Below are 21,812 nucleotides of genomic sequence, written 5' to 3'. Positions count from 1 at the left end.
GACTCTCTAGCTTAATTCTTGCTTTTTATCATAAACTAGTCTTGATTCAGGTTCAAAAACAAAAGACTTCTCTTTTGAATTTATTTATTTATTTATTTATTTATGTACTTTCTATCCTGCCTTTATTATTTTTATAAATAACTCAAGGTGACGAACATACCAAATATTCCTTCCTCCTCCTATTTTCCCCACAACAACAACCCTGTGAGGTGAGCTGGGCTGAGCGTGACTGATCCAAAGTCACCCAGCCAGCTTTCATGCCTAAGGCGGCACTAGAACTCACAGTCTGCTGGTTTCTAGCCTGGTGCCTTAACCATATTTCTGTTCACACATTACCATTTTACACTTTTCTGTTCACTCTGAGTTGAAGGCTGTTTTGTTGGTCTTCTAAAAGGATTAATCTTTATTTGACTATCGAGACAAAGAAAACTTACTCACTTTAGAACTCAGAATTAAAGTATCATTAAAATAATCCTTAGGCCACAAACCTAGGCTTTATTTGCAGACAGTCCCAAATTAAGCTTCAAGTTCTGACAAATACTTTATATAGTATATTCAACAAAAAGAACAAAACTTCTGTCCATGTATGTGTGTGTGTGTGTGTGTGTATACGTTAAACAGAGGTAGTTTGGGGGATTTTTCTAAGGATTCTTATCCAATCATAAAATCATGCTGAAGATGAATCTATTCCAACAATAAAATAAAAGTGAAACAAATTGCAGCCTTTCTATATTCAAAAGACAAATTAATTTCCCGTTTGGAATACTAATTGCGCACTATAAAGCCCAGAACTATTTAGTGTTCCTGCTTAGACTGTCAGAACAGAGGATTTCTTTTGTTGTTGTTACTCAACTAAAATGAATTTAATTTCTGTCCATTATACCAAAGAAAGCCAGAACAGAAACTCAAACTCATGGAATATAAGAAAAAAATAATGTGAGCCAAAACTATTCTTTTCCTTCAAACTATTCCTTTCAAGCAGAGTTTTGAAAGTTGTTCCAGTTGCCCTATGAGGCATGAACTAAGAAGGAAATGCATTTTAATGAAAGTAGTAATAGGCCTGTTGAGAATTTAATTTGACATAATTTTTGTACAGTTCATTGCAAGTACAATGAAAGCAAAATGGAAAGGGGGAGGGAAATGGGAATTCTGATACTGCTTATACCCTAACTATGTTATATTTACCTGAAAGCTAATGCTATCTGCCAGAAATAAAGATTAGCTTTGCTTCCAGAATAATTTATTTTTTTTAAAGGGAGAGTGTTCTTAGATCTGATGAGTAATGGAGACAGGGCTTCTGCGGGGGAGCTTGTGTGTCAGTGATGTCACAATGGTGGGCACAACTGGGTGACTGAACCCCTTCAACTTGCTTCACATGCATCACATGTACATAAAAAGGGGTTTTGATTGCTTGGTCATGCCTACTATTTTGATGTCATTCACTTACACACACACACACACACAGAGGTGTCCCTGAATTGAAGCAGACAAAAATGGGCTCACATGTCCTATTTTACAGTGCATACTCATCTATTTGAAGGCATCAGCATGCACTGATCATTTATGAGGAGGCATGACACAAGAGGTAAACTAATTTGGTTTAGTAAAATGAGTTTGTATTCAACACTCACCTGGTACAAAAAGGACTTTAACATATTGCAAGGAACATATCATTATTCTCCCTAACATCAGTAGGTTAAACTTTGGAAAATACCAACATTTTCATGTGGTGGTCTGAAGGCTAGTTTAAAAGAACAGAGAGGTTGAAATTTCCTGTAGGAAGAGAAAGCAGGGTTTCTTCAAAGTTTTCCTTTGACAGTTAGCATCTGGGAAGCACACTGAGAAGGCATGCATGCCATCCAGTCAGTTTTTGTCATCACAGTGAGATGTTTAATATTTCTGTCTGAAATAATTATCCTCAATTACTCTCTCTCTCTCTCTCTCTCTCTGTGCATGTGTGTGGGTGTTTGATATTGACTGACTATATTGGCTGCTGGTAGATGCAAATCTGCTACTTTCTTAAAAATGAGGATAGAAGTTGAAATGCATTTGTCATTTCTTTATAATGGTAGCATGTGAACCAGTTTTAAGAACAAGAAAGGACTTTCAAAATATCATGCCTTAGAAATAAAACAGAAAAAAAGTAGCCCAGTAGTGTCATGAGTAAGGATGGCGAGCAGGGGGCTCCCATCCAGGCTGTAAAGCGCATGCGTAGCACTGAGGAATTAGGCAGCCATTCAAAGAGACACAGATCGGGCCCGCCTTAGCCTTTGGGGTTTATATGTCTGGGTTTTTCCCACGCTTCTTCAGTTTGTTAGGATTTTCTGTCATGTAGCAGTAATAAAACACTAGAGACCTATTCTTGTCTCAGCGTGGTTCCTGGCTGTTAGGACAAGTAGCTTTCAAATCAATACATTGAAAATAATTATTGTCCCTTTGTAATATTATCGATTGGCATTTTGCTCAATATTATCTTTTATAAATTAAAGTAGGGTAGACAATATGATTCCATAGACAACTCCCTTGATACTTCCAAGCTCATCTAACTTGTAGTATTTTTCAGTTTATTTTCATTTTTAAAGTCTGATATTTAAAATTGGGAAGCTGACATGCTACAAAGCAAAATGTAAATCTTTAGAATTCCTCTTTGCCTTGCTGGGTTCTATAGTCATTCTTGAAAAATAAACATGGTGTGCCCACCTGCCAAAAAGTATGGCAAATATGTGTAACAGGGACCATCACCAGAAAGTGATAGGGATCAACCTCACCAGACCGGCTTCCAGTAAATACAGTAGGTGTGCTGCAATTGGCCATGACCACTACAGTTGCCATTCTGTGAATAGGCAAATGCCCTCATAGGGGGCATTTCATGAGGATATCCAATATATGTGTATTCAAAATTTTAGAGGTGTTCACTGACCCAGAAGATTTATCTGACTTGTAGTTATACTATATGACCTAAATCCCATCCCTTCCTTTCCCTTCAATAATGACTAAATGTGTGAAGTATTCATTTGTCTACATACAGGCCACATCCTGCAGCAAGACCTTGCCACTACTATGACCCTCATATAATGGTTTTGGCAGGAACTGTTTCTAGAGTCTTGCTACTTCAGAATACAGTGCTACCCTGAGGAATTCACTCTTACTGGGTATGATGCTGCTCATCAAATTAGATAGCTTTAAAAATTGATTTGACAAATTCAGCGAGGACAAGCCTGTCAATGGCAAGGAGTTATAATGGTCATACTTTGAGTACCAGTTGCTAGGGAACAAATGGCAAGAGAGCTTTTATCCCTTTGCCCTACATATGGGTTTCTAAAAATTGATCCAGGTTGTCCCTGTGAGAAGCAGGATGAGATACATAAATCTTTGGTCTGGTCCTGCATGGAACTTCTGTTCTACTGTCATCTAAATAATTACATATCACATATACAGTACAGATGTGTTTAGAAACCTCACTATGCACGTGTTTCCTGAAGAGGAGATTTGGGTGTGTTTTAGACTTGAATGTTTTAGACTTGATAAATGGAGGAAAGGATGCTTGATGTTAGGTCCACAGAAAATGCAATTGCAGAGATTATTTGGACAGAAACATTGTTAGTAGGAAAATTCTAAAATATCCACTACCCAGCACAGATTGGTAGACTAGGGTAACCTTTCTGTTTATTTGTTTTTTCCTTTTCTCCTGGGTTCTTACTGGGCCAATTTCAGATCTTTTTTTATATACTAAAAATCTGGACATGATGAATGCCTTAGTCATTCTCTTTAATATATTGCTAATACAATATACATTGCATTTTAATCTATACCAGTCAAGAAAAGAAAATTATAACCAAGTACAATAACAAATGAAAATATGAAAAGCAACCCCCCCCAATAGAAGATAATGGAGGAAAGGAACAAGGAAAGAGAGAAAGATGAAGTGATAAATAAAATTAATATATATTAAAACAATGAAATATATGACAGAACACAAATCTTAAACAACACATTGAACCTTAGCCCACAGAATTACATTGATCAGATCTGTCAACACGTTGGTAGAAAATCAATTCATATATCCCAAGTCCTTCTTCCTGAAATAAATCACTTGTAGAACTGGGTGCAATCACTGCCAATGACATGGTGTAGGATGCTCAACAATTGCTGGCTTTTCCCAACAGTTCATCCCCAAACACATCAGGCTCAAGCTCATTTTGTACAGTCCCTGAGATTAAAGATGGGCATTTCTTGCACAGCTGAAGTGGTGACTTTGATACCATCCTGCTGGGAAGGAGGCTACATGATAATCCACCTAGTTTTTGGCATTGTCCATCTTCAATATACATCAAGCATTGGACATACATACACAGCACATGACTGCATCCTGGGATTCTGCTGTCACCAAAGCACAATGGAGCAATTGTGTGTGTGGTTACACAGATGAGAACAGTATGAATTCACTTTCTTTCTGTTTGTTTTCAATAGTTCTAAAAACAATAGATACCTACAATATGACTGAAAACAACGTAAGGGTGCATTGAGTTTTCTTAATCGGAATTCATCAGAATTAATGAACCTTTGCAGGTGCATGTTCACCATACCTTTGTGCTCTCAGCAAGCTTTTTGAACCCACTGAATTCATAGCTGTTTACAGGCCATCCTTTTGCATTCTGGCCAGTCCTCAGATTGCCTAAACTAATTTGGTACATGCATTAGTTAAACAGCCAGACAGCATGTGATTGTTTTGTATATTGGTCCTGTGTTTATTTCAATCAGCTTACATAGCAAGTATAACGAAGACAAGATGTTTCATTTCTGCTTATTCAATCTACATCTGCTGTCATAGATACACCAAGCCAATTGAAATTTCAGCCAAGAGATAATTCAGAAGATGGAAAGAGGGACATTTTTAATATGGCATTCTGTGACAATCTATTCTACTCCTGAGCTGAAATGCATTTTGTGCTACAGACAACTCATTGGATAAGGGGCCTCCAATTTGGAAAACATGGGCCCATGTTGAGCTATTTAAGGCCTGAAAAATAAATCCAGGGATGCGCTTCTCTAGAATGTCTGAAACTGTAATCCAGCCAAATCTGTCTACAATTGAGACAGCTGCCAAGTATATGGTAGATCTGAAATCAGGTCACTGACTGCCACACAAGGGCAGATGATTGTGGTGATGGGAAGCATCATTGATATGAAAAAAGGGGAATCAACTGGTCCAAAAGTTTGTGTAAGAATTCAAGAGCCTGTCAAGGCTTCTATGAAGTCCTGCTAGAGAAGACTGAGACTCTCACTGCCCTAAGCCAAGCTCTGTGGTAAGGGGAATTAAAATCCATGACCAGCAGCATCTGCAGGGAGAGTTGGAGCAGGCAGGATGGTGGCTGTGACATTGCAACCAAACTCCCCTTTTGCATGGGCATGGCACATCAATGCATGCACAAAGGACAGGGCTTCAGTCATGATACCATGACCACCATCTTGCCGTTTTAACCCCATGAACATCTCTGCTTTGTACTCTGCAATTCCTCTTCTACCTGAATGGTATACCAGGATATAAGAGGAGGGAATAGAGAAAGGAAGGGACAGCAAGAAAAGGTAGACAACTGTCCTGTTCAGACTAAGAGGTGGCCAGACAGAATTACAAAATAGTTCTTTATTTTCAACAACTATTTACATCAGAAGAAAGTCCTTAGTAAGTTAGATAATCAAGTACACCCAGGCAGTGGAAGGCAACAAGGTAAGTCTGCAGGATCGAAAGCAGAACCAGTTCTTGGCAATACAGCAGGATGAGGCTCTGGACAGGAAGTGAGAGTAAGCTTGGCAGAAGCAGCAAGGCTAGACGCAGCTGGAGTGAAGAGGCAAGACTCAGAGCTAGAGGCAAGACTAGGCATGGCAGGAATGACAAGACAAGGCTCAGATCTGGAGGCAAGACTCAGCACGACTGGATCAGCAGGACTCAGCTCGGAACTGGAGGCACAACTAGGAGCAGCAGGAGCATCAAGACAATGCTTGGAGCTGGGAACGAGACTGGACTTGGATGAAGCAACAAGACATGGCTGGGATCTGGAGGCAGGGCTGGATCTGGCTGGAACAACAGGTAGAGGCTTGGTGCTGGAGGCAGGATGGAACTTGGCTGGGGCGGTAAGACGTGGCGGAGATCTGGAGGCAGGGCTGGATCTGGCTAAGGTGGCAAGATGAGACTTGGACCTGGGAGCAAGGCACAACTTGGCTGAATCAGGGAGTGAGGAAGGAGGATCCTCAGAGGCAGGAAAAGTTGGTACTGATTCTGTATCAGCTACAGGCAAAGCTCCATTTCCTGGCAAGGACTTTTCCACAAACACTGGCAGCTCGAAGGATCAGTTATCTCCGGCAACTTGCTCTTTGCACTGGTGCCTTTTTATCCCATCCTGTTTGCACTGTTTCTCCTCTATAGCCAATTGGGCTGCCTTTTGCCTGGCACACTTCTCTGCTTTCCTCTCTTGAGCACTGATTGGAGGATTCAAACCTTCCTCCGAATTCTGCCCAATCAGCCTCTCCAAATCTTCCCACTCTGCTGAGTCATTCCTGCTTTCTGTTTCCCCAAAACCTCCCCAATAAGTTTTGTTTTCCCTTCCTGACTCAGCATAGGTTTTGTTTTCCCGAGTCTGATTCAGACTCAACCCTTACAATAACCATGTTCCTTCAGCAACCTATTGTTTACTGTGGATTAATACTGTCTCTTTGTTTTACTGAGCTGAATGGCAGAGAATCCTTGGTTTGTTATGAAACAGCTAGTTCTGAGCATATCAGAAAGAATTAGTATTGGTTTCTTTGTGGAAATTAGACATAATTCCTTCTTTAGAAGAATGGCAGACCAAGTTATGGAAGTATGTGTCAGTAACAAAAATAACTTTGCATTTAAATAATCCAGGTCTGATACCAAATTTAATCTGATTGGATTATAATACTGGACAGAAATTTGTATCAGATCTGCAGTTTGAGTTTCTCTTAACATAAGGCTTTAAAATATTAGATTTTGCTTGATTTGTTATAATGACAGATTCTCTCAGATTATATAGAAATATTGTTTGTTCTGATTGAAAATTCTTATTACATTTCCTGCCTTTGCTAATTCCTGAATGTTGCTTTGATTTTAATAATGGTCTTAAAGTACTACATTGATATAAGATCAACTTTATATGCAGTACTACTTTAATGTTACTTTGTGATTTTTTATTCAGTTTTATGCAGTTTGTAAATCTCTTTTCTATTTTTTTTTCCTCTTTCTTCTTGGCTGTACTTCCAAATATCTGTAAATAAAGTAAAGTGAATGGAATGGAATGGAATGGAATGGGATGGAGATTGGCTTCTTCCCCTATGCAAATGATGGAAACTACATTTCTTCTTTCAGTTTTTCAGGTTTGGGGTTTTTTGCAGGGGAGAGGTTGTTTTTACCAAGGAGCCACAAACCTATTTCCAACAATTCTTTAAAAAGCATTGCTGATAATTTTTTAAAAATAATTATTAATATTTATTTATATAGTAAAACCTTTATGACTGAAAAAAGTATTTTATTTTGGAGTTTGGACTGTTTTCTTGTGTATGGAAATCTTGGTACTGCTGGATAGAAACTGAGTTGCTCAGCTTGACCCATGTTGGATTGCGCTGCTAATAATAATTCTGCCTTAACTCCACCTGGCAGGGGTTCTATGCCTTTAGAGCAGGCTGATGTGTTAAGTTCTTTGCCATCCTACTAGCTTACAGTTATAAAGAATTGTGCTTTGGCATTTAATGATAGCTCTAAAGCCCTTTATGACAATAACTTTTTGTTGCTTCTCCTAATTTTTTATTGTAAACTTCGCATCTTGGAAGCTCATTTATATTCGAAACATTGCTCACTCACCTTGCCCAGTAATTCAGTCCATATGTCTATCACCTCCTTGCAATCTGTTCTTTCTCCATGTACTCCTAAATTGTATGTTATTAGATTAAGTATTTTTGACTCCCAGATTGGCACAGATTATGTATCTCCACCAGCTGCACCAGTCTTCTTTCCTTACACATGTGCAACAAAGTTGCTTGCTATGTCTTTTGATTCCAATGCAGCCACCCATATCTGATGATAAGGTCAGCAGCAATATCAGGAGTTGCATAAATTCAGAAGCCATTGCTGGAAAATCAGGCGTCTCTCTTCCCCACAATGTCAACATTTTCCTTATTGAAAAGATTACTCCAGGGTAAACAACATGGTGGCCATGGACATCAAAATGCCCATCAACAGTCCCTTTGTGTCCTTCATGCTTCCTCACACAATTGTTTCTTTAAGCTTTCAATTGCAAAGCATTGCCTTTATTTATCAAAACATGCAGAGGTCCCACATAGGCATTCTTAGGAAATAAAAAAGATGAATGGCTGCAGTGCTTGACACTATGCCCACCAGCCCATTAAAAAGAGAGAATGGGATAGAGAAACCAAAGGGTCTAAAAAGGTGGCAAGGATCTTCCTCACCAATTTGTGCTCTGGTAAATGGATGTTTTGACAACTATGGTAGCCATTTTAGCAATAGGCAAGCCCCCTCACCCCCCATGGCAGCCATTCTGTGAACCAATAAGCCTCTCTATGGCAAATAGTTTGTAAAACTGCCCAGAATATATTCACCACATTTCATCAGCACAAAAAAGTGGAGTACCCTTGACTTAATCCATAACTTATGAGGCCTTCAACCAAATTAAGTCAATGTCTTTGCCATGTTTCCTTCCTTCTTTAGTGAAGCTACTAGATTTGGGCTGTGAAAATCAGGATGACCACTGGGTGGAAACCAATACTGGACTTTTTGGTATCTCCTCTTGTGGCTACTTCGAAATCATTGTTTCTTAAGTATATATTTAAGTCTGTTTGATTTAATTTCTGTTTGGCCTCTGTCACTATCATATGTATCCAATAATTAGTTTGTTCTCCATTTTTAAAAAAACAATCTATATTTATTATAGAGAAACTTTCTGTAATGGTTGCCTAATCCCAAATACTCAGTCTCACAAGCTCGGGCTTAAAGATAACTGATTTATTAAAGGAATAGTATGCAAATACAGAGAAAGCTGAGAATGAGCCAAAGTGCGCGAAATACAAACTAAATACCCTTGCTTCAAACCCAATACCGCCCCTCACCCCACCATAGTAACCACCCCCTCCCAGGTGTTGGCAACCGTCACACATTGGCCTGGGAAAGCAACCTTGAATACATGTCATAACCCAAACATACATTCCTGCAGAACAGCAAGGAGATTACAGCCTGGCACGGCTGAAATTCCCCTCCCCGCAAATGACAGACACGGAACAGGAAAGTGACATGTGAAACGTTACGATGTATTCAAACCATTGGAACGATGAACATGACATATCGCCCCCCTTAAAGAAACTAAACTAAGCAGCAGGTTCATGCGGCTAGGCAGAATAAAGACGGGCGAAGTGATTTTACAGTGTGGGACACGCATCAGCAACTATACATAGGAAGACGCGCATCAAAGAACTCACGTGTGAAATGCTCCAATTCATCTCTACATAAAATCTAAGCATTGGCATGAAACTATTTGCGATGCATATATTAGCATTGAAAATTGCGATCACGACAACACGCAAGGAACAGGTTACAGAGGTTAAACAGCATATAAATGCAAAAGGCTAAACAGCATGATAATGCTAAAGCAAAGCACAGAGCCCCGCTCCTCCACTCAGTCCAGAGGGACATGCTTCCAGCAAACAAAGCCCTGAAGCCCACCCCTATCTCGCCCGAAATCCAGGATTTCTCGCTGGTTGCCAGCCTCGCCCGGTGGGTCCACCTCCTCCACCCTCAGTGTGATGAATGCGTCGCCTTCTTCCTCGGGCCCCAAGGCGGGCTGTCTCACCTCGGCCTCTCCGCTGCATCCCACCTGGCCGCCGCCGCTCTCCACGCAGCCCAGGCCCCTCGGGGCCGCACTTCTTGGCGCTGACGCAGGTGGGAACGATGGCTCTCTCCCGCCGCGCTTGCATCCCGTGGAGCAGCGCCATCTCCAGCCACAGGAAGTTCCTCATCTGGTCCCGCTGCACCTCCGAGCGCTTGCACCGCAGCTCGGCTTCGGTCAGCAGGAACACCCACCACTCCGACGAAAATGCCAACGTGCCACCCTCCTTCTCTGGAACCATGCAGCCACGCCGTGTCCCAGCCCGGGCTATCAAGGATGCCAGCCACTCCGGGGACCACACCGGGGTGCCGCTCTCCACCTCTAAACCCATCCCCGACTCCGGAACATCGCTACCGGCCACCGCGCTGAGGTCGCTCCCCCGCGACTCTGCCCGTTGCGGCCCGACCCACCGATCAGCGAATTCCACCTCCGGAAACGTGGGGTATTGGGGTCTCCAGGTGGCATGAGCTAGCCCCGACCGAGCTTCCGCCACGCCGTCCCCGCTGGAGCGCTGTTGGGCCCCGATTCCTCCATCCATTGTTAAAGTCATCTCTAGCTCTCCCCTTCACCAAAGGCTTGGATGGGGACTAGCGGAAAATTTCATTATTTTCTCAGCTTTATGTAATGGTTGCCTAATCCCAAATACTCAGTCTCACAAGCTCGGGCTTAAAGATAACTGATTTATTAAAGGAATAGTATGCAAATACAGAGAAAGCTGAGAATGAGCCAAAGTGCGCGAAATACAAACTAAATACCCTCGCTTCAAACCCAATACCGCCCCTCACCCCACCATAGTAACCACCCCCTCCCAGGTGTTGGCAACCGTCACACATCGGCCTGGGAAAGCAACCTTGAATACATGTCATAACCCAAACATACATTCCTGCAGAACAGCAAGGAGATTACAGCCTGGCACGGCTGAAATTCCCCTCCCCGCAAATGACAGACACGGAACAGGAAAGTGACATGTGAAATGTTACGATGTATTCAAACCATTGGAACGATGAACATGACACTTTCTGCAAAATGCATAATTCAGTCTGAGTCTAAATCACTAGCCTATCCCAAGTAACAAAAGATATTTTACTGAAGCTTCAGAATAATTTAAAAAATGGGAAAGGGAAACAGCAGAGTGTTAACTTTCTTCCTTGCTCCTCCTCCTCCTCCTCCTTCTTCTTCTTCTTGTGTAACAGCTGCAATTGGCCTTTGAATGTTAGGTTTGTATTCCAAAATGCATTAGAGATCAGGACAAAGAAGCAAAAACAAACTTTGTTCTATGTAATTTGCATATACATATAATTAAACTGCATCAAATTAATCAAATAATGGTAATATGCTCTCTGTAGCTTTAATTCTTTCCCTCTTCTACTACATTAAAAAATCACAATGTGCTGGCAAATTTTAGAAGGAATCTGGGTGCAGTCAAATCACCAGTGCTCTGCTTCTCTGATCTAACTGGTCTCAGCTATACATCAAGGCTTGGATTAAAATATAAACAAAGAAACCAGGATCAGGGGATAAAACTGATAATAAAAAGGCTATTGGCCAATAAGGTGAGCCACAGAAAGTGGGGATGCTCAAAATATTTTCTGAAGTTTGAAACTTGAGGTAGGGGATGTTCCATTTTTCCTGATAGAAATTCCTGTGGATTCAAATGGGGGATAGTATGGGGGGAATAAAATGTTCACAGGCTTTTCTGTGGGGTAGAACATGAGGCTCTGTTATGTCATCCATATAAATGCAGATGCATAAATACTAGTGCTCTGAGAAATGTCCAGCATTCCATTTCACCTTCTGGAGTCTGGTGGCATATATTGTGTTGACGTCTTACATTAGGATAGTTATGCTTCTCTATACTAGATCTATTTAAGAGCAAACAACTTTGTGGCTTCTTAATCAAGGGAAGACAAACAATTCCAGAATAAAATGAATACAGTATATAGCAGGCAGTAGAAAGCCTTTAGCAATAGATAAATAGTGGGTAGGATGGATGGAGCTTGGGTAGTCATCCTTGATATAAGAACTGAAATACGACTTAAAAGGCAAGTGGGCCACGATCTTCATCCACACGGAGATACAACACAGTCAGACTTGAGGATTCCATTATTATAGCCAATCTCAAAAGTGTTGTGGAGTTGATTTCATGGTCTGGCCTACCTAGTGGGGATGACAATAAACTTGCAATTCTGATTGTGTTATACCACCCCCACCTCCTCCTTATGGTTCAGTGAATTAGGGAAGTGTCTGTCTGAGCTACCTCCAAATGTTACCTGGACATTCTGGACTTAAAAAATGTTTTACCCCTTGTTGCCTTGGCAACAGAACTTGCATATGTGTGTCAAGCTCACCTCCCTTACTCTCTGTAGATTGTGACCAGTTGACTATTCACGGGCCTATAGAACACTTCATTAGAGAACTCACATCAGTAAAGTAGGGCATGTGCTACATGTTGCTTCCATGTTGGTATGAAATACATACGAACTTCTTGCTCTGGCTGAAGTACAGTTCACTCAAAATCTGATGAGTGTAACAATGGTTTGTTTTTTTATTTATGTATGTATATAAAGTAGGGTGTTTTACTTTGTGTTTTTATGTCGCTGATATTGGAAATGTGTTTGATCTGTGGCTAGGTGCACTGCGAAGTAAACTACAGGAAATGTGCCTATGCAAGAGCACTTTCAGTGTCAGTATCCCTAGCAATCCTAGATGAAACCCAGAATAATATTAGTTAGATAAGATGCCTTGAAAGATGTGGCTTGACAATTTTTATTACATTACACTGGGCTCAAGATTTATAATCTTAGCAATTTCTTCTTGGAGTTTCTGCTACTGCATCAGATTTTTAAAAAGAATGTGCCTATATGAATGTCTCTTTTTATTATTCTGTTTTTTTTTTATTTTATTTTATTTTTGGAATAATGTATACCACCATTATAATTTACATCACCTTTATATCAGATTTCAGGGCCATGTGCTGCACATATACAGCATAAAACAAAGGCCCCTATCACAAATCCCACCCCCCACTGGTCAGTTAAATAACAATAGTTTTCAATGCCATTGTGTTGTCTTAATCTACTCCAGTAAAAGTAAGCCCTGTTTTCTTATATAGCTTAGTTTTTGTAACATAAGAAAACAATTGGGGTTTTGCTTTTTTGTCCTCCACTAGCAATAAAGTCTCATGTCCAAAAGGTTTTTTCCCACCATGGATATAGTCAATTGGTGCAATATATTCATTATGATTATGACATGGGTATGTGAATTCGTAGCAGTAAATGTCAACCAGCAATTGATAACCCTAACCCTAACCATTTGGCTGGAAAAAATGTGTAAGACAGCTGAAATAACTGAACGTAATTGATTGATATGCAGAACTCAATGGCAGGCAAAACCTTCTGGCAGGCAAAACAGCCACAAGGTCCGACAATTGCTGACTTAAATCGTGGAACACTAAGATAGATCTTAATGTCATCTAAGAAAATGATAGCCTGCCTAAATAAGCTGATCAGTACATAGAGACTTTGTCTGCTCTAAGGAGCTATCCCAAGATTATTTTGTCTGATGATAATTGTATTTGTTAATTCATTAATATGCTTAGCTGAATAGAAACAAAGAGGGGTAAAAGTGCTTTCTCAATGAGGTCTCAGCTTCAGAAGTGTCTGCAGAATCCAATGATTTCACCAGAGTGATGAAACAAGCATCACAACATGACACAAGCTCTGCCCCTTATGTACTTGCGTTGACACCATGACCCTTTTTCAAAAGGGGTGGAGGTTGTATCATGGATATGCAAGCTCAATTTGGTAATAAGGCCTTGAGTGTTATATATCAGTGATATGAAAGCCATCTCTCTATCTTTTGATTTCTCTCCTAAGGAATCTTAGGATGACAGTTGTAATTCAATGTAATTCAAAGAGGGCTGCAGTTTCTGAAAGACTGCCCTACAAGCATGCAGTAGTAAGATTTTAAAAGGGGCAAAAAAAATTGTGAGGAGGCATTAGGACTCAAAGGTCTATCTGAAAACTATTTAGAAGTGGGCTGTATTTTTACAACTCTTGTCTTTTCCTGCTTGACTATTAAGCTCTCTTCTTAATATTTTCTCCTTATAGTAACATGCCATTAAATCCTTTGCTCTTCAAGGTTTGTCTGCTTTTGCCTTTGCTATTCCATTATAACCTAAGGCCTTAATTTTCTCTTTTTGATTCATACTGAGCTGTGTTATGGTGAAGCTAAACAGTGTATTGTTAATATTGCAATAATAGGCTATGAGTGTATGGTGCTATTCATCACAGGCATTCAGCATGCATTATAGAGGTGTTTATGTTCCCTGATTCTGCATACAAAGACAGAGGCATTAAATATTGGTCCCAAGCCTGCCTTCTAAACTCTAATTTATTGTACCCATCAAAGTTTTTGCAATTATTTATTAACACATTACTATGTAAAGATTAGCATGTCTTTCATCTTCTGCTGTTTCTAAGTAAAGTACTGGTGAAATTTGTGATATTTGATTTACACATTTTCTAGGATGGTAGTGTGTCCAGAGCACAGGTTCCCATTTAAAAGGCCATGAAAAAAAAAATACTCCCATTAGAAGGGGTTCTCTATTTAAGGCTAAGTAACTTGCAGCCTCAAGTCTCCTTTTAGTGGCCCAAGAAAGGTCCTTTTACTATAATTTTAACCCTCTGAGACAGAGACAACTTGAGCACTCAAGACCATAACAACCATGGGCTTGTTGCCATCCTGACATACATAGTTAGAATCAAGGCAGTAGTCTCTCTGTTACTCTGAGGTAAGGGGATGTTCCAGCAAAGAAAGACCTTGAAAGAGGTACTAATCTGCCCACTCCTCAAGAAGCCAATCCTGGAACCAGTGGTAATAGATAACTAAAATCTTATCTTTCCTACAATTTGGGAGGAAAGTAACTGAGAAAGTGGTAAGTCTGCAATTTATAGAGTGCTCTGGAGGATATAAATTAACTGGACCAAGGGAGTGTGGTTTCAGGTCAGGGCATGGGATGGGTTTCAGGTCACTCTCATGGAGGATTTGTGGCACAAGTTAGATTTGACCATCCTTGTACTCCTGAAGCTCTCAATAGTCTTTGATACTATTAACCACACTCTCCTTCAGGACTGCCTCCAAGGTTTGGGAGTAGGAGGTGCCATGTTATGGTGGTTTCACTCCTACCTGACGTGGTGGGTCTAGTCAGTGGTGATAAGGGAGGAGTGTTGCTTTCTAGGATGTTGGGAGATCCTATCTGCTGATTCAAAATGAGGTATCATTAATATGCTATGTATCTGCATCCTGGACCCAATGGGAGATGTGGTGGAACTTCTATCCTGGGTATTTGGAAACTGTTGGGCTCAATCTCAATCCTAGCAAGAAGGTCTAGCTGTCAATTCAGATGTTTACTGATTCAAGGGCTATGTCAAATTTGACTGTTAGTGGGACTGTGTTCCCACAGAGAGGGGGGCTTGCATTTAGAGTCCTTTTAGACTCACAGCTCCTGCTGGAAAACCAAGTGGAAGCTTTGGCTTGGAAGGCCTTTGCCCAGCTTTGGCTCATGTGTCTGGAAGTGGATATACTTAGGATGGTCTTGTCATCTCTTTTTTAGATTACTGTAATTTGTTCTATCTGAGACTGCTCTTAAAGACCATCTGGAACCTTTGGTGAGTCCCAAATGCAGTAGCCTGCATGTTCACTAACTGGTCATAGCTCAGTCACATTACACAGCTGCTGCAGAAGCTACAGTGGATACCAGTGAGTTTTATTTATTTATTTATTTATTGGAATAAATGTTATTAGATTTAAAGAGAAAAATAAAAACTACAAGAAAAAAACTACAAAGAAGAGAAGAAAAAGAACTAAAAAAAGTGCAAAAACACAAAAGAATTTTTTTTTTCAAATTTACAAAAAGGTGTGGCTTCTGACTTTAAACAGCAAGGATATACAAAAATTTCAACTATCAATCTCTTACTCTATATTAAACCCAAAACACCACATTATTTCTATAAATCAATCCACTTTAACACTTAATAAAAATCATGAAGTACAGTTACTCCCCCCTCTTATAATAAAATAAAGAAACATTCATATAAACCTTAACCCTCTTTCTCCCTCCACTCCGTCCGGTGGGAATGACAGACTGAACAGCTGTGCCTCCTGGCTCAGCAGGTGGAACTGACTGCGCGGTGATTTTTCAGGCTCAGGCAGGTCTTTGTGAAGCCCCAAAATGTTCTCCGGATTAAGGAGAATCCCTGGAATCACGCAACTGTCCTCTGAACTGCTGATTGTAGCCAGAAGATTGCAAATTGGGTTTCGCATTCACCTGGTAAGATCAGCTGGGAGGGGTGGGATTTCATCATTTCCAAGCTGTGCTGTAGCCTTAAAGGGAGACTAAGTCCAGCCTCCCTATTTCTTAATCACTGATTTGTGTGGGTGTGTGTGTTTAGGTATATGTACTCCAAGAAAGGCTTTGTACAGTGAGGAAAAACTACTTCTCTTGGTGCCTGTCATGAGTACTGATGGGGAGCAGGAGGGGGCCCCTATTCAGGGGGGAAAACACATGTGCAATTTAGGGGCTTTGAACTTTCCTTCAAATAAACTCAGAGCAGACCCACCTTGAGTTTTGGGTTTATCTGTGTGGGATTCTCATGCTCCTTCAGTTTGGCAGGATTTTCTATCTACTAGAGCATTCAATAAACACTAGAGACCAACTCACTGTGTCAGCGTGGTACTTTGCTCTAAGTTAGGACAGTGCCTTATATTATTTTTGGGTTTACGTCTTAATAATAATAATAAACAAAATTAAGCTTTGGATTTCATTTTCCTTCCAAAGGAAACAAAGATTGAGACTAAATAATTGTCTTCCTGTTACTATTTTTGTGTTAAATTTGAAGATATTAGCATTTTCCTACATGTTAAATCAGCTGATCTGAACCTTCAGTTTTCTGTTCACTTTCTCTTGAGAACATTCCGTTCACTCTCACTTCTTGTAAACAAGCTGCCGACTTTCAATTTTCACTGGTTAAGGGGTGCCATAACCTACTGCATGAGACATGGAGGATTTTAAACAGAACTTTTCTGATTTTCACCAGGATTTTAAGCAGTTTTCTTCTGACTTTTATTGTGCTTTTATGCAAGACATCCAGGACATTGTGGAAAATATGAGATCTAAAATTTGCCTTCAGGTTGGGGAAGTGGTGGATGAAATTGAAGAATTTAAGAGTGATAAAACCATTTTTTTTTTTAAGACTGAGATTTGAACTATTATTGAGATGCTGGATGAAGATTGGATAAAGGACTTGGAGAAAACCAAGGGAGTGAGTGATCTGCAAGCCATATGTAAAATTGATCCACTGGTGGAATCCCATGAAAAGAACCTGGAATCTTTGAGGGGGGCAATTGGGCTGGTTGATTTTTTTTAACAGAAAAGCTTTATGCATACTGTGGGGATATGTAGCTGCTTTGGTTTATTATGCAGTGGGATAAGGATTGAAAAAACATTACCTGGTTTGCTTTAAGTATTTGACTGATGCTACTTGCCTTAAAAGATTTGGATTTATTGTCTTGAATTGTTTTTTTATGGGCTTATGAAGATTATAATTACTAAAACTGTTGTATTAGGGTTAAAGAATGTTTATCTGGTTATTATTATTAAAATTGCTGTAGTATTAAGTATAATAGTAGATAACTTAAGCTTTTTAATTTGATTTTTATTATAGTAGACAGAAATGTTATAATCCATAGAGTTTTCATTGGCACGTTTTCGGGAGTAGATTGCCAGGCCTTGCTCCCTAGTCTGTTCTTTGTCTGGAAGCTCTGCTGAGACCTGTCCACCATGGGTGACCCTTTTGATAGTAGAACTACTGGTGTCATAGCTTCCAGCATCATAGCAACACGCAAGCCGCCACAGTATGACAAACTGACGGACAGGTGGTTGATGCATTTGAATTGTGGTGTTGGCGAAGACTATTGAAAATACCATGGACTGCCAGAAGAACAAACAAATCAGTTTTAGAAGAAATACAACCAGAATGTTCCCTAGAGGCAAAGATAACTAGGCTTAGACTCTCACAATTTGGACACATCGTCAGGAAAGACCAATCGCTTGAAGAGGACATCATGTTTGGTAAAGTCGAGGGCCAGCAGAAAAGAGGAAGACTTTCAGTGAGATGGATGGATACAATCACAGCAACAATGGATGCAAACATTGGAACACTCAGGCATATGGTGCAAGACCGAACAGCATTTCGTTCTGTTATACATAGGGTTGCCATGAGTCATAAATGACTTGATGGCAACTAACAACAACAACAGACAGAATTGTATAGAATAATCGTAGGAATGGATTAATTAAATGTTTTATTTTTTGGATTCCAGTGAGTTTTAGTGCAATTCAAGATGCTGGTTATTACCTTTATGGTTGGGGCCTGAGGATCTACATGACTGTCTCTCCTAGATACATTCTGCCTGCCTGATCTTGGACAGCTAGAAAGCACATTTTAAGAGTTCCCACTTACCAAGAAGTACAGTGGGGGTGATCATTCTTTGTGGAGGCTTCCCTCCCATGGAACAGAATGCCTCCTGAGCAAGAAAGATGCCCATGCTCAAGGCCTTCTGAAAGCTAGTAAAAACCTGGCACTTACTAACTGTGCAGTCTGAATAATGATTATTTATGATTACTTAGTATTAGTATCAATAAACCACATAAAGCCTGTTTGGCCTGAGGCAGTAGATAAATCTCATAAATTTAGAAATAAATGGGTCACCCAGAGCTGTTGAGAGTTGGACAGCATACAAGTTTAATTATTATTAGGCATAGTTTTCTATCATTCTGAAGCAATAAATGCATTATACCACCACCCAAATGGAACAAAACCCAAATCAAACTGGAATCTCACTCAGAGTAAATCATGGAAATCTAATTCTTTCCTGTTGTACATTTGTGATGTTGCTCTGATCACTCTGCATCATCATCTTGCCCCTTCTAACACTTGGTACTACAAAACCTAGTGAGTGTGATCCTCATTCCCCTCCTGTCTTTTTTCAAGAGAGAACAGGGTTCCAAAAGAAGAGAATATCTGTAGCTCAGGGTTGAACTGTGGAGTCCTTGGTGATCCCTGAGCTTGGTTGTTTGCTTGCAGATGTTTCATTATCTGATTAGGTAACAATATCAGTGCTACTGAGTGTGGGGTTTGCTCCCTGTTTATATACAGTAGCTTGCCCTGCCAGTGTTAGTGGAACTACCTTGGAACTACCAAGGAAAAAAACCGTGTCCCCACTAATACAGAGTTGTTCTAGGCAGAGTAAACTGGGAAAAGGAGGTTGGAGAAGGTGGCATCAGGATCAGTCTTTTCATTTCCCTCACACTGTTCTTACACAGAGCCAATCAAGAATTGTGGTTGTTGCTGGCTGATGGATACCAAAGAAACAAGAAATCTGGGAGGTGACAGGAAGAAGTTGAGACACAGCTGAGGGGATCCTTGAATGTTGATAGAAATAGCACCAACAAGGAAATTCCACACTCATCCAGTATCAGGAAGGGATTAACCCAAGAAAGATCTATAGTGCTGGCAATGGCAGGCATTGAGGAAGAGGAGAATTCTCATAATAGTCATGGAAGAAGAATAAAGGGTAAAGAGAGGGAAGTTGTGCCACATTAATGGAAGAAGATAAGTGACAATTGTCACATCAAGAGCAACAAACCCCTGTACCAGGACAGTTGGAAGGAAAGCCAGCCAGAGAGGTGCTAGAAGCCTCAAGCAAGTCACTCATGGGTAGAGAGAGAGAGAGAAATGCAGAGAGAAGTATAAAATGCTATGTCTATGTGTGAAATTCTCACAATAAATTAGTAAAAAAAAAAGAAGAAGAAGGGGGTGGTAGTAGGAGACAAATTAGGATGAGGAATGATAACATAAGGAGTAATGTTCTGTTCCCTGTGTTTGGAAGAGGAAAAAAGCTAATAAATATTGAGGATGGAAATTAAAAGTTTACAGACTAAAGCCTAAGTATAAAAATAAAGCTGTAATAAGTTCCAGGAAGATAAGAAAATAAGGAACAGAAATATACTACAATGCAGTGCACTGCATTGTAGTACAAGAATAGATTCTTTAGATTAAATACGACAGAACTTAGAATAAGGAAATAAATGGAAACAAGAGAATTTTGGCTTCTAATTTGCTAGAGAGAGACAAAGTATAATAAAATAAAGAAGCACAAGTGCATAGAAATATAAAGATATAACAGGGTAACAGTTAAGAATTTTATATCCTTGTTTGTGTAAAAACCAAGTTTATTTTGCAACAAAACATTATTCTCCCAATGGGAGCTGAATGTGTCTTGAAAGATCTGTACCATCCCTAAAAAGGACCTATAATATGAACTGTAAGATTCCTGCAAATATTGAACTATGAGAGGCTTCTAGTTTTAAATCTTTGTGATACTGCAATCTCTTAGAAACAGGCTTCTGAAATATAGAAAATTCAAATGCTCAATTGAAAGATAGGCATTTTGCAAAGGAAGCTGGCTGGCTGGCTGGGGAATTCTGGGAGTTGAAGTCCACACATCTTAAAGTTGCCAAGGTTGAGAAACACTGGATTAATTCAACAACATGGGGGCAGGGGGATACTGTACACATCAGCAGATGAGGGCAAAGGGATAGTTATTACCTTTCTATATAGAAGATGTGATAAATTCAAAAGCATGGTAACACATCTAGTTACCATGGACATATCCAATGGTTGTTCCTTATAGGTTGAGTATACTTAATTTGTCTATAAGAATTTAGGAAGAGAGTTAGGTTTAAAGCTTCCAATGCATTGTTGAACTACATTCCTAAAGGAATTTAGTTATGAAATCTTTGGATCTATCATTCATAGGTTATTGCAAAAAAGTATTGTAATATTTTCATGGAAAGACACTGAATCACCAGATGTCATAGGCTGATTTTAACAAAAGTATGCACTTTCAGACTTTGAATTACAGCCAGTCTTCATTTAGTGACTACCTCAGTTAGTGACATTTGCAAATACAATGTAAATGGTACTTAAAAAAAAATCCAACCAATGTGCACACTTACAACCAAATTTTTGCACCTGACAACTATGCATGCTGGAGTGAGAGTTGCATTGGCATTGCTGCATGAGAAAACTTTATCTAAATGAGACAGCAGCAACCAGCAATCTTCACAGTATCTCTCTCTCAGCCATGTGTTCGCTTAGTGACCATTTGGCTGGAACGAATTGTGGTCATAAAAGGAGGAGAGACTATAACTCTTTATTGACACAGTAGAAAGACTGAACAATATGATTATATATTGTCAAGCTGTAATTATTTGTTTAAAAGTTGAACTGCAATATTTCTTAATTATGTACAACCATCTGCTGTATTATTTCATGTTTTTATATAATTTTAGTTGGTGGTTTTTTGTCTGTTCCTCCTCCTTTTTCTGGGGTGGCTCCTTTGTACTTGTATCTTTTATTTTCTTTTGTTGTGTATTAAAGCAATGAAATCCAAAAAAATATGTGGATTTGCTCAGGAGGACAGGGAAGGAAAATAAAATTGAAACAAACTAGCAATGAAGCAAACTGAGTTTGAAATCTTCTCTCAACTCTTCCCTAAATTGATCTTGTTTATGTGCATCAGAAGCCTTTATATCACTCATTTCAAGGCAAAGAGTAGCAGAAACATTAATAATGTTTCTTCCTTCTGAAAAGTGACTAGAGTTTTCAAATTGTTAGCCCTTTATCAAGGATACAGAGGGAATAATTTTATTGGAAGGTGTTTTTAGCATCAGAGCAAAGGCTTTGGCAGGGGAAGCTGTGTACTAGTGAAATTTCTCTTTCAGTGCAACCTTTAAGGGTGAGATTTGGAGTGTTTGCCATGTTTGGAAAGTTAAAGGCA

This window comes from Candoia aspera, chromosome 1, assembly GCF_035149785.1.
Source record: "Candoia aspera isolate rCanAsp1 chromosome 1, rCanAsp1.hap2, whole genome shotgun sequence".
Classification (NCBI taxonomy): domain Eukaryota; kingdom Metazoa; phylum Chordata; class Lepidosauria; order Squamata; family Boidae; genus Candoia; species Candoia aspera.
The sequence above is the reverse complement of the archived record's forward strand: the minus strand, read 5'-3'. Positions refer to the sequence as shown.